Source organism: Cryptomeria japonica, chromosome 6 (assembly GCF_030272615.1).
Source record: "Cryptomeria japonica chromosome 6, Sugi_1.0, whole genome shotgun sequence".
NCBI classification, from domain to species: domain Eukaryota; kingdom Viridiplantae; phylum Streptophyta; class Pinopsida; order Cupressales; family Cupressaceae; genus Cryptomeria; species Cryptomeria japonica.
Genome location: NC_081410.1, coordinates 111,629,512 through 111,642,649, shown reverse-complemented (window position 1 = coordinate 111,642,649; position 13,138 = coordinate 111,629,512). Strand labels below are relative to the sequence as shown.

Below are 13,138 nucleotides of genomic sequence, written 5' to 3'. Positions count from 1 at the left end.
TAGACCATAACCTTTGACTCTCTTCACTGAGTAGCATTGATAAGTCAAGGCATGTAGTCAAGCAATAAAGCCCACAAAAAAGTTAAATGCCAAACAAGTCAACCACAAAGTAAAAATTCAAGTATTTTTAATTCCTTTGATATTCAAGAAACAGATCTTACCCATCAGAATCCAAGTCACTGGAAACTCAACTCGGCATTAATGAGTTCAGTTAATCAAAGTGTGTTTGCAAGCTTCCAAGTAAAGTTGTGTACAGGAGGGATTTTTTTATTAGGCTCCATGGTTTCCGTAGTAAACACAAGCTATCTGATAGATTTATTGTTATTTGTCAATTAATTCGAAAATGTGTATTATTGTTTGATAAAGAAAAAAATATTTCTAATTAAAAAGTTACAAATTTACAAAAAGCCATTACCAAGCTCTAAGCTTAAAGACAAAGGGTGCGCAATCTTTAAGAAGAGAGTGCCATATATATGGTCAGCAGCAAACATATGAGAAGTAGAGTTATACTAGCTGATATTAAGAGCAATTTAAAAAAATATTGTGAAAATAGACTGCAGTGAACAGCACAGAGACTTCTAAGGTCATCCAAGGCTCATATATACATGTGATTGCCACTTCCCAGCATTCGGTTGAAAGGCAATAAAGCTATCAGTGTTCCAAGGCCAGCCAACATTACCACAACTCGTGTCAGTTTCTTTAAAAATTCCAGTCCTCTATTTGTAATCACCAGCATTAACATCGATGTTCTTGACCAACTGAGACAATTTGGTGGCAAAGTTTTGCTCGAATAGATTACTGTAATGTCCCCTTTCTGGACCTCTCTCTATTTTGCTCTAAATTCACAAAATCAGATGAAACAAAGCATATAATATAGTTAGGGAAACATTTCTTTACTTAGGAATAAGATGAACTAATTCTGTTCTGGAAACCTGCAATCAGTTAGGTAACATTGCAGACACAGTTCGTGAAATAAATATATTATTAAAGCAAGGAAATCGCTATGCAGCAAGTCTGATTTGAATGAGTCTCAATCCGAAAAGATCGAATTAGGAAGCATGGTAGGGTGCCTTAAGACAGCCGTTTTCTCCCTTCATGCAATCCCCCTCCATTCTTCCATGGCTGGAGAATCTTGGGTTCATCTATAGTCCCTCAATGTAGGAGTTGGGAAGGAAATTGCAAAAGGGTGCCCTTGGACGTTCTCTCCCTTCCACAGTGTAATAGAGTGCCATAATAGCTGTTCTCTCCCTATTTGCCACTGTAGCAGGGTGCCCTATAGCTGTTCTCTCTTAATTGCAGATTTCCTTCCTTCCTTTTGACAGACTGTTGTAGTGTTAAATGCATATTTTAAAGGTTAGTAATGTATAATAGATATGTGCAATAAATTCATAAATCAAACTAAATAACAATTTCTATATTACCACAGTGGATTGGAATATTCACAAGTTATATTCTGATCTGATTATTACAGCATTCAGTATTCTGTAATCTTTTTTTTGTTCCATCTAGAGAATGTCCTCAGAAATTGAATGTTACTCCTGATTGCTTGATGCCTTCCTTCCACCACAGCCCTCTCTATTTGTATCCCATTAACCCTTTGAAGGGAGGCGATCTTTGTGAGGAGACATGTCTCTTACTTAACTGCTAACTAATCATTTGTTTCTTTTTAATCGCAACTCTTCAAGATCGCCTCTTAACAACTTTTAATTATCTTATAATGTTTGTTGTTTGTTATAATGGTTCTGCTGTTAGTTTTGATCGCTGATTATTCCTACTTGATCGCTGCCTTAAGATTGCCTATTTATGCGCTTGTTTCTTCTGTCCTTTCTGTTCACAATAAAAACCTCTTTTGAGGCGAGGACATGACAGTCTGCCCTTCCCAAATTTGCTTGTCCTCAAGCAACTCGTACTAATATGCTCTTGGATTATAATGATCTCAATCGATCATTGTTAGTATGCTTGCCTCAATCCAACTACTATTACAGTTCTTTATGATCATAAGTATGAGGACCATTTAACGTTCTTAACAGCAAACTCAGATTTGGAAATGGGCAAGGCCTATATTATTTAAGACAAGTTTCTCTCATCCTCAGAGGGAAGTAATAAAGACATGTAGCATCAGTCTAAAAATCACTCTCTCTTTTGATGTCATTTGTAACAAAGACATATAGCATCAGCCTAAAAATCAATATCTTTTTTATGTCATTTATAGCTGCAAAGACCTGATTTTATTGGTCTACCCCTGCACTGTTTCATAGATATTTCTAGGATTCAAAGTAGGGTATTTTAACATTAAGCGTTTTGGGATAACTATGACTCATGATCTTAGCCCGCATGGGTAGGTGAGTTGGCTTGGGCCGTGGGTTAGCTCCACATTGGTCTTGGGTTCGACTCCCTCCCGGGTTTAAGAGGGGGGACTGCTTGTGGGCTGTGGATCCTCCCCGCAGGGGACTAGTCTCGCCTCAGCTCGCCCCTTCCTCGATCCCAACTTGGCAATATAGTAAGTCCAAGGTAAGGCAGGTTGGGCGCTGGGCTGGGTTGCGGGGATACCTCTGTCGTAACGGAAAAATAAAAAAAATTGACTCAAGATCTTACCTTCAATTATGTCACTTGACTCTTACAAATGATTGAGGAATCGTGAGTATTGATCCTTTCAATGTGGTAAGAATGCACCACAAATCTCATGTGATTCTGTAAAATCTTCCTTTTAAGCAAATCGTAACATCAATTACCTATTCCACTTTTATCCTCACGAAATTATTCGAATCTTATGAGTTGAAGATAGTTTGGAGTTTGAAACCAAGAATTCCTATTGTTGTGAACAAAATGAAGTCCTGAATGTTGATGTTTGTAGCTAGGTCGGATTCCTTCTAGGGCCGACCTAGCCTATGGGTGACTAATTGGCCTATCGGCCTTAGTCACATTAATGTGTAAAATTAAATGTAACTTGTAATTGCCGTAGGGCCGACCCTATAATGTAACTTGTAATGGGCATTGTAACTTGTGAATAGGGTTAACCCTATATTGGGCGCCAAGTTTTGAGCATATTTGTGAAGCCGGCCTAAGGTGTATAAGGTGGCTAAGTTACATATATATTCAAGGGTTCATGCAAGCATAATAGACATTCATTTTCCTCAGCAAACTCCTTCAATAGAGCATCAGCAAAATACATTCCTTCAGCAGGACAGCGAATTATGATCTAACGGGCAGCGAACTATTCCCAAAGGACAGCAAATCAATTCTGGGACAGCGAATACCCTTCAAGATCAGCGAATCCATCTTCAATAACAGCGAACTGACTTTGGAGGAGCGAACTTCATTTATGGTCTCCTTTGATCAGCGAATGGTGTCAATGGTCAGCGAATGGTCATCAAACTGTCTTCCTTGATTAGCATTCAAGTATACTGCAGATAAGTTCATTATTCTGCTGTGTGTGCCCTAGTTTGGATTCATTATACTACTGTGTATATACTGCTGTTCTAAATGCTTCAAGTGTTGAAGCCGAATTGTAAATATTCTGACTGATTATTGCATAATAAGATCTGAGATTTATAGCTGGATTTTTCACCTCCAAGAGGGAGGTTTTCCTAGGGTATTTTGGTGTTCCTTGTGTGCATTAATTTGGTTCTCTGTTATTGCTATCTATATGTTACAGTCTGATCTAAAATTTAACATGGTATCAGAGCCAAGGTTGACTCAGTTATGATCAGACTATGTGATAGAATCTCTCCTACTTCACCTTTTGAAGGAGGCTATATTTGATTTGATTTAAAACGATCTCCACAAGTGAAGGTGCACTTCCAGACTTACAAATCAAGACCTAGACATCAGCTAGCAAACTTCATCAGATTCTGGAGCAATTTTCTTATTCCTGGAAGTGAGTTTGGATATCAAACATGGGTGTGAATTTATAAGGTTTGATATGAACAAATCTGGGAAAAATTTGTATCTGTTTTGAGGTTGATTTGGAGCGAAATCATCAGCAGCCCTAATGTGAGTTAAGGAGACCTGATTCAGATTTCCAGATTCAGACCTGAATCATCAAAGTTCGCCCTAATAAGCAGATTATAGGTTTGATGCAAGCAAGGAATAGGAAATGTGGAGCATGGAATGAAGAACTTTTCCACCACATGAAAGGGGCAACACTTACAAGATTCATTCTCCAACATGGCAAATCGAGAGGAAGATAACCAGCTAAGAACACAAGAATAAGGTGTTACAATATAGGGAGGATGAAGAATAAGGGTGTTGCCTGATGAGTTTGTGGAGAAAACGTAGGAGTGAGTGGATGGAAAGATCTAGCACAATGGTGTACCAACTACCAACAATAAAGGATAAGTATCCCTTTGTGTTTGTACCTTTAATTACTGATCATGAATTTTATGTAGAGTATAAATTCATGCAATTACATTGGATTAGTGCAAAGTTGCATGGATACGGATGCAAACACAAATATGGATACGGTATCGGATACGGATACGGCCATTTTTAAAGACCCCCAATATGGATACGGCTGGATACATCATTCATAAAAAACACATACACATATATTTAACACAATTTTCTAAGTTATTCGAGGAGATTTTCATTACTTTAAAAGCAATATAGACACATAATTGCTACATAAATAATGATAAGCTGATTTAACATTTTACAATATGCAAAAATAGTAGAGTTGCATTGGAAGATTACCGAAAAAATGGGTCACTGAAACAGAAAAACATTTCATTTGTCTTTCTCATTTGGTGTAGGTTTTGTTTATACCAATTTTTTTTTTTTAAAATGCATGAATGAAGTTTTTTGAAATTAAATTTAGGAAGATTTATGTCAAATTTTAAAAAAATCAAATCACATAGTATCTAGCATGGTTGGAAATCAAGCTTTTTTGGGCACATGTGGGTACTGTATATGGCGTGTATCCAGATTGTATCGGATACGTATCTGTTTTGGATACGGGAACGGATACGGGGATACGAGTGCCCAAGGAGGGATAAATGAGTTTCCGGCTACTCTGGATTAGTGAATCTTGTATGCTTCATTTGCATTGGATGAATTATTATTAATCTCCTTTGTAGCTGGAGAGCTTCTAGGTTGCCTGGCAATGCTTGGTATCATATTAAAGTTGCCACCAGCCTTATTGGGCATAACAGTGTTGGCATTGGGAAATTCTGTAGCAGATGGTGCAGTTGCAAAGGCTGGACAGCCAGCCATGGCTATGGCTGGTTGTTATGCAGGGCCAATGTTTAACATGCTTTGGGCTGGTACTTGTGATTCACTCAGCCCATGCATATCCTTCTGAGTATTATCCTCACCTTCATTTATGAAGATTTCTGAGTGTCTCAGAAATAAGAGAACTACAACTCGATTGTGATGGTTGGTCACGTTGATTTCATTCTCTATGTACATGGATTGTAATGGTGCCTTGAGAGGCCTGGTACTATATTGAATTTGCTGGCTGCATAATGTGTCTGAGAAATCTGAGATGAGCAGATTGCTTTCTTCTTGTGGGGAGATTAGCACTTTCGGGAGCAGTAAAGATGAAAGGAAGATATTTCAAAATCAACAAAGATAAGTTCCATTACTTCATTAATTGATCTTTCAATGATATTTGCTTCTTACTTCTCTTGAAGTTTGATATAAACTATTATTAATCCTGTTAAAATGCAGGTTGGATCGAGAAGCAAATGAATGATGAATTAATTATCTTAGACTGAGGGATTCAAGGAAGGAAGAGCTTGAGGCATCTTGTGAGGAAGCTTCGCAGGCTAAAGGATGGAGACATGGCTTGCTGCCATGGGACTGAGTGTGACAAGTATGGCCCCATTGCTCGAGAGTGCAAATTTAGGTCTACTCCTCTAGCTTCTTCTGCGGAAGTTGACATAGGGGCACCTCAGGAGGAGCCAAGGTCAAATGTCAACTCAGAAGGGTTCTTGTTCTAAAAGGAGGAAATGTCATTTCAGCTTCAGAGGGAGCCTGTCATTTTCAGCTTCAGGGGGAGCCTGACATTCCAGCTTCAAAGGGAGCCACATCGTCTCAAAGATTTTGTTCTTCTCTGCGAGAGAAGTTTGAGGTGCAAGCCCTTGGTAATTCGTCCTTCTCTGTGAGAGAAGTCTGTGGTGAAAGCCCTTGTTCCACCCTCTGCGAGTAGGCATGGTGGAACCACCCTCTACAAGTAGGCATGGTGGTAATGCACTCTTCTCTGGGAGAAGTTTGAGGTGAAAGCCCTCTTCCACCCTCTGCGAGTAGGTATGGTGGATGTCATGGAAGAAATGAAGAAATCCCATGATCTAGCACTTGTGTTTACTCACCCTCTGGGAGTAGCTATGGTGAACATCATGTTGAGATGACAACATCATGATTGCGTGATGGCCACTTGTTTTCACTTATTTCCATTCATGGAAGTAGCCATGATGGACCCACCCTCTGGGAGTAGCCATGGTGATTGTGTTCACTTGTTTTCGTTCATGAGAGTAGCCATGGTGGTTGTCACTATGTGATCCAAATATTGAGAACTCCTCCCTAGCTAAGAGGGAGTGTTGATATTTGTAGCTAGGTCGGATTCCTTCTAGGGCCGACCTAGCCTATGGGTGACTAATTGGCCTATCGGCCTTAGTCACATTAATGTGTAAAATTAAATGTAACTTGTAATTGCCAAAGGGCCGACCCTATAAATGTAACTTGTAATGGGCGATGTAACTTGTGAATAGGGCTAACCCTATATTGAACATTGTAACTTGTAAATATGATAGGGGTGACCCTATATTGGGCGCAAAGTTTTGTGCATATTTGTGAAGCCGACCTAAGGTGTATAAGGTGGCTAAGTTACATATATATTCAGGGGTTCATGCAAGCGTAATAGATATTCATTTTCCTCAGCAAACTCCTTCAACAGAACATCAGCAAAATACATTCCTTCAGCAGGACAGCAAATTATGATCTAACAGGCAGCGAACTATTCCCAAAGGACAGCAAATCAATTCTGGGACAGCGAATACACTTCAAGATCAGCGAATCCATCTTCAATAACAGCGAACTGACTTTGGAGGAGCGAACTGACTTTGGAGGAGCGAACTTCATTTATGGTCAGTGAATTGTCTCCTTTGATCAGCGAATGGTGTCAATGATCAGCGACTGGTCATCAAACTGTCTTCCTTGATTAGCATTCAAGTATACTGCAGATAAGTTCATTATTCTGTTGTGCGTGCCCTAGTTTGGATTCATTATACTACTGTGTATATACTGCTGTTCTAAATGCTTCAAGTGTTGAAGCCGAATTGTAAAGATTCTGACTGATTATTGCATAATAAGATCTGAGATTTATAGCTGGATTTTTCACCTCCAAGAGGGAGGTTTTTCCAGGGTATTTTGGTGTGCATTGATTTGGTTCTCTGTTATTGCTATCCATATGTTACAGTCTGATCCAAAATTTAACACTGAATTGATATGTCAAATCACTTGTTTGATGGTTGATAAATCGATAAGTGTATATATATGTGAATGCTGTGATTGTTTGATTATGTTCTTTTGATGATGAGTGAACATTCAATTTTTAATTGATTGCTTAATATTCAATATTTGATGATTGGTCTTCATTGATTTATCACTTGATTGATGTTTGTTGATGGAATGATGCATGATAACCAATCGCTGGTGGATTGATAGATTTCTTAACTGAGGCTTGAATAATTTGATATTTCAATAAATTGCCCAGATGGCTTGAAGCCAGCATGAATTATTTGATTGATGGCTTGAATAGGAATTGTTAATGATTAAATGATGAACATATGATTGATCTACATAGAATTAATCGTTTGAGTGTTTTATTGCGGTGGTTGATAATTTACTCAATGTTCTATTTGATGACTGATTAGATACTTGAATGAATTGATGTGTGATGATCTTTTGAAATGCTCTAGTCTTTTATAGCTTTCAACATGAGAGAGTCACAATTATTCATAATTAGGTCCTTTACCATAGTTACAACCTTTCGTAATCAATCGCTACCCTTTGATAATTATACTTTATTTTATCAAAACTTACCAAATTCTTTGATATGCTTTATGCTGAGGGGGGCGGAATATTACATTCAACCAAGAAACACTTTTTAACAATTATCAATCTAGCATAGATTTACCCATTGACACTTATTACTAACATTATACAAGTATCAATGCAACTTTGTTTTAAATCTCCATATACGCCTAAAGAGGTGCCTTCCTTTTGGGAGAGACATAACTCTTGTTAACAAACCATCCTTATCTTGTCTACGAACTGAATCATCAACAAATTCATTGGTTCAAATTTGCATTTCCTTCATGTAGTTAGTGTATTCCATCGAATCTCTTTGGCTAGAGTAATACCTACTGAGACATTTTCTTTCACATATAATAGCAATTAGTAGGCAACTTACAACACTCATCAGAGATGTTATACTGAATATAAACACATTAGGTATTAACCAAACACGGAGCATACACATAGATATATGCAAAAACAGAGCATACACGTGAATACATGTAATCTTAGATTCCTTCTCATTAACTATGATTCATTGATTCATCTTTACCCAGCAGGATGGCAGGATCATGCTCTGATACCATTTGTAATGTCCCTTTTCTGGACCTCTCTCAATTTTCCCAAAATTCACAAAATTAGATGAAACAAAGAATATAATACAAAGTTGCATGGATACGGATGCGGACACAAATATGGATACGGTATCGGATACAGATACGGCCATTTTTAAAGACCCCCAATATGGCTACGGCTGGATACATCATTCATAAAAAACACATACACATATATTTAACACAATTTTCTAAGTTATTCAAGGAGATTTTCATTACTTTAAAAGCAATATAGACACATAATTGCTACATAAATAATGATGAGCTGATTTAACATTTTACAATATGCAAAAATAGTAGAGTTGCATTGGAAGATTACCGAAAAAATGGGTCACTGAAATAGAAAAACATTTCATTTGTCTTTCTCATTTGGTGTAGGTTTTGTTTATACCAATTTTTTTTTTTTAAATGCATGAATGAAGTTTTTTGAAATTAAATTTAGGAAGATTTATGTCAAATTTTTAAAAAATCAATTCACATAGTATCTAGCATGGTTGGAAATCAAGCTTTTTTGGGCACATGTGGGTACTGTATATGGCGTGTATCCAGACTGTATCGGATACATATCTGTTTTGGATACGGGAACAGATACAGGGATACGAGTGCCCAGGGAGGGATAAAGGAGTTTCCGGCTACTCTGATATAATATAGTTAGGGAAACATTTCTTGACTTAGGAATAAGATGAACTAATTCTATTCTGGAAGCCTGCAATCAGTTAGGTAACATTGTAGACACAATTCATGAAATAAATCTATTATTAGAGCAAGGAAATCGCTATGCAGCAAGTCTGATTTGTATGTGAGTCTCAGTCATAAAAGATATGGAATGAGGAGGCATAGGAGGGTGCCTTAAGACGGCCATTTTCTTCTTTATGCAATCCCCTCCATTCTTCCCTGGCGGGAGAATCTTGGGTTCATCAATAGTCCCTCAATGTAGGAGTTGGAAAAGAAATTGCAGTAGGGTGCCCTTAGCCGTTCTCTCCCTTTCACAGTGTAATAGGGTGCCCTAATAGCTGTTCTCTCCCTATATGCCACTGTAGCAGGGTGCCCTATAGCTGTTCTCCCTTAATTGCAGATTTTTTCATTCCTTTTGACAGACTGTTGTAATGTTAAATGTATATTTTAATAGTTAGTAATATATAACAGATATTGCAATAAATTCATATATCAAACTAAACAGCAATTTTTATGTTACCATAGTGGATTGGAATATTCACAAGCTATATTCTCATCTGATTATTACAGCGTTCAGTATTCTGTAATCTTCTTTTTTGTTACATTTGTAGAATATCCTCAGCAATTCAATGTTCTTCCAGATTGCTTGATGCCTTCCTTCCACCACAGCACTCTCTATCTGTATCCCATTAACCCTTTGAAGGGAGGTGATCTTTGTGAGGAGACATGCCTCTCACTTAACCGCTAACTAATCATTTGTTTCTTTTTTATCGCACCTCTTCAAGATCGCCTCTTAACAACTTTTAATTATCTTATAAAGTTTGCTGTTTGTTATACTGATTCTGCTGTTAGTTTTGACTGCTGATTATTCCTACTTGATCGCTGACTTAAGATTGCCTATTTATTCGCTTCCTTCTTCTGTCCTTTCTTTTCCCGATTAAAACCTCTTTTGAGGTGGGGACATGACAATTAGGTGGAACAGTTTCCTCCATTCACATTCAACCAGCAGCATGATTATTTTCAATTGCTTTAGTATGGTTGTGTACATTTTTATAGTAGACCTCAGAATTGAGAATCCTTCTTCCTGTTTAGAGAGACAACTAATAATGACCTTTTGATATCCTTGACGGCTTGTATATTGCAAAGCAGCAGGTTGAAAAGGTGTTAGGCATCCCATTTCTGAGATGTTTGAGCTTCTATGGCCTGAAACAGTCTACTAAATCATTGATAATATCTAGCACTAAATGAATGGATAGTTCCTTTGATTTTGAAAGATTTTGAGGATATTTATCATTATCAACATTACAGCCAAGGGCATGCATTGAAATGTCATCATTTTCACAGCTTCTAGCTTTGTCAGGGAGCATGAAATTTTCCAAGTCTAAGAGGGCTAGGCTGAAAGAAAAAGGTTCTGCACTCAACATTGTATAGAATGCTTAGAAATGATGGTCTGATTCTGGACTTCGAAATCAGCTCGACAACAGAATCAAGACTGGTAGGTGTGATAGTGTTGGTAATGAAACTAGATTGCACAAGAGAAAAAGCAAAGGTGTGGCTGGTCATAGTCGTACATTTGATAGGTGAGGATTCAGAATGATCCTCACTTGCCTTGTTGCCATTCTCAGCAATCAGACATAGAAGAATCAGCTCCTTTGGACTCTTCATCTAAAATGACTGTGACGGCCCCATTCAGATCTAGTAGCGTGTGTCCTAGTGAGAGGCAGCTATGTTTACAGAACTTCTTTGTTGTCTCTTGTAATTGATAAGAACTAGAAGCTTGTGACTCATTTGTAAATACATAAAATTGCAATAAGGCATGCCAGCATTTATAGAATCTTCACCATCCTTAGACTTTTTCTCAAGCACATCTCCTTCTTGATTTGAGCACTCCAAGAATTGTCAAATCTGTAATATCTCATGAACCTATGGCATTTAAAATATAGTACATTCCTTAACCAGGGAAATTTGGAATATAAACAATGTCAAATCACAGATTGAAAATGTGTGTTGTTAAGTTAAAATTTATGGATTTGAACATGGTTTATCAGCCTTCGTTCACTAAAAAATGCAAAAAAGGTGTCAACAGTATTATCTAATTTAATCTTTGCATGGAATCTGGAAGCAATTGTCCTTCAAATTAGTCTTCTCCCTACTGTGTGCTTTTACACATTGACAAAAAATAGAGAGGACAAAACATTGCATTCAGATCCTTCAATAACCAAAGTCGGTCAAAATACCCAAGAAGTAAATTTGTTACAACCAAGAAGTACTAGGTAAAATACACCCCAGGCTATAAAAGGTAATCAAACACAGACCACAAACAAAACATAAAGAAAACAAGAGCAGTAAACCAAAAGCAGTTAAATGCTGGACCCTAGAAGCAAATATCTCTCTTGGAAATTTCTCAGCAACCTGAAAATAGAAATATTTTTCAATTTCTTCAGAAAATGGGGATAAATATCACAAACCCAAAAAAATGCAGAATTTGTTTTTTCTTTTCTTTCTTTTTAAAAGTCTGATATTTTTTATCTAAGTCATCTTAATTGCGTAGAGAGTGAGAGCAAAAGTAATGCAGAGTGTAAATGAACTTTGAAGGAAAGATTTTTCTCGTTAATTCTGAGATCACTGATTACAATACACACAGCATAGTACATTACTACACAGTTTGACTTCAAAGTTTAAACCTCAAAATCAATTACAAACTATGAAATACAAATATCAACCTATTAAATACATTTTTAAAGTGGGATTTGGAGGGAAGCTGAATTTTTCTCTAATATCAATTAAGACCCTCCATATGGAGCAATATGGGATTAATACAAAAAAGGAACTCCAAAAAGATACATGTTCAAACAACTAAGTTTGTATGAGCCAAAGGCTGCTGTACATGAGAATGGGAGTTGTATTTATAGAGATAGAAGTAGTAGCTGAAATGAAAAGCCTACCTCCTAAAACACTGTTTCCTGATTGCAATTCCTCGATTTAAGGAATGCATTTTCTTGTCTGATTAGGATAAAAATACAAAGAATGCCAATATACAATGTCAAACAAGCAATGCAATATATTGGGAACGAATACCCCCAGCATATCCCTATATGTTAATCAAAATCTGCGCTTAAAAAGGAATTTATTATTTTTCCTTTAATAAAGAAAAGTTCAATATGTTTTAAAGGTCATAAAATACAAAATCCCTGTCTAAGCATATGCCTGTAGAGAACGACTCCAACCACCTAGCTGAAGGTGCATTACAAGCTAAAATCTATTGATATCAAGGATACAAATTCAAATAAGAAAGTAAGGAATTGACAACTAGTTTGAAACTAGAATAGACAAATTTATGACTACAATCTCAGACGGATTCAAAGACTGCAAGAGAAACCACAAATTCTCAGCTGTTGTTACTGACAGTGTTACACATTCGAAGAAAAAGAAAAAAGGATGAGGAAAAAATCACAGGGCAGAAAGCACATATAGGAAAAAGCAAAAACTATTGTCAAAATCTTACATAAAATTGGGTTTCTCAGTCAATATATTATTGAACAGTAATTTCAGAATATCACAATATTTTCATGAATTTTTTCGGTGACCAGAACGAAAAATGATATTATTATATTGTGATGAATTAAAGATATTTACTTCTTCGTTCTAGAACATAACAACTAAGTTAAAGTATGATTAGTCTTGTGAGAGGAAGAACCCTCATTGAAGCATGAAGCATAGATCTTTATAACAGTCCAACTAAATGGTTTCAATATTTTGTTTCGAATTTCCATCTAGATTTTTGTAGCTGGTTAAGTAAGTTGATGTCATTAGATAAAATTATTTAAATTTTCATT

General features: G+C 36.8%; 1 protein-coding gene across 1 annotated transcript in view; it reads right to left on the bottom strand.

Annotated features, from left to right (window-relative positions):
- Positions 1–13,138, bottom strand: part of LOC131051235 (dihydroorotate dehydrogenase (quinone), mitochondrial) — a 126,184-nt gene that overhangs the window by 59,411 nt on the left and 53,635 nt on the right. The window lies entirely within an intron of this gene.